Consider the following 1,652-nt stretch of genomic DNA (forward strand, 5'->3'; position numbering starts at 1 on the left):
ATAATGGTCTGAGCCAAAATTGAAAGAGGAACTTTTAGTTCAAAATTTCATTCTCTTTCACACCTTAAAATATTAATTAAGCGTTACGGGACACCCTGTATGTATGCGTGAGATATATTGATGTGGTAATAAACACGACACATCACTATACACACTACTACATCAATATCGCACGCATACATACTCACAAATTGCCGGTAAAACAGCGGATTTTTGGAGTTTGATCTAGGGTTTAGGATCCTCTTAAGGCGATGCTGGAAGATAAAAATTACCGACAATTGCAGTTGGAACGATAACTTCGAAAATACTGAATAGAATTAAAATCGCTTTTACAGGATTGAAATAGACATAAAATGTAATGGGGCGAGCTATTTTTTGTAGTAAAAACAACAAAAAATTAAAAAATTACCTTTTTTTCGGGTCGTACAGCAATCTTAACCTATCACCTGACGTACACATGTCATTGGTATAAAAGTTAGTTCTGTAGCTCATACGTACAAAATAAGTAGCTCGCCCCATTCGGATTACAGAAACAAATAATACAAGACCTTTTGAGCTACGATTGAAAGCGTAGAAAAAGATTTATCGTTCCAACTGCAATTTGTGATAATTTACACGTTTAGCTAAGCCAAAGACAGCAAAAATTGCGTCTGGCAGTAAGTGCTAGATTTTGCAACAGATGGCACTTCAATAAGTTAGATAAGGACATTTCATGTGTTTGAGTGAGACAAAAGATATTGTTCGAAATTCATTTAGAAATACCACTGATGACATTGAAGAGTCTGTTTTATCGACCTCGTGCAAATTTTTTTGACCTTCCAGCATCGCCTTAAGCAATTAGTCAATAATATAACATTAATTTTATAAATAGATCAATATTTTTTAGATATGTATGTACTACATTGTAATCATTCATTGTAATTCATCTGTATTATATATTTTGCTATAATAATTATAATTTTATTTAAAACTGCATTTCTGTAGTTACCATCCGCGTTTGATTATCCAAAGAGATGGTAAAACAGTTGGAAAAAAAAGTAATTTTACGGCAATGTATATGATATTATAGCATTATAAGTATTCATACTTATTTATAAAGCATTTATATATTAAAAATCATGATTTTAATGATATATTATTTAAATAAATCGCAAATTTATGTCAAAAGTCGATAACATCGACACTCTGTAATTCACCTCCGGACCCACCGGGCCCATTTGCTGGCACGAAAATTTACCCAGGGCTGTCGGTCTTTAAATTCTTTAAGAATATCTCGTCGGTGATTATTCAAATAAATTACAAATTTATGTCAAAAGTCGATAACTCTGCAATTACCTTCGGGCCCGCCGAGCTGGCACGAAAATTTGTCCAGAACTGACGATCTTTAAGGGCGAATTCACACCTTGACAGAAAAGCGGAAAACAGAAAAGCAGAAGCCAATCAGAACTCGCGTTGGTAGTCAATAGTTTTTGCTTTCTGCTTTTCTTGCTACCAGTGCGAGTTCTGATTGGCTTCTGCTTTTCTATTTTCCGCTTTTCTGTCAAGGTGTGAATTTGCCCTAAGGGTTAACATATACATCTATATAACTTTGCTGGGGACTCTAAGTAGAGCGCGCTAAATCCTGGTTAGTTTTTTATTATATATATATATAT

At 33.9% G+C, this 1,652-nt stretch overlaps 1 protein-coding gene across 1 annotated transcript in view; it reads left to right on the top strand.

Moving 5' to 3' along the window:
- LOC105462397 (N-terminal kinase-like protein) overlaps window positions 1-1,652 on the top strand; it is a 16,467-nt gene that overhangs the window by 4,206 nt on the left and 10,609 nt on the right. The gene's annotated exons all lie outside the window — the stretch shown is intronic.

The sequence above is a fragment of the Wasmannia auropunctata genome, unplaced genomic scaffold (assembly GCF_000956235.1).
Source record: "Wasmannia auropunctata unplaced genomic scaffold, wasmannia.A_1.0 LD336099.1, whole genome shotgun sequence".
Lineage (NCBI taxonomy): Eukaryota > Metazoa > Arthropoda > Insecta > Hymenoptera > Formicidae > Wasmannia > Wasmannia auropunctata.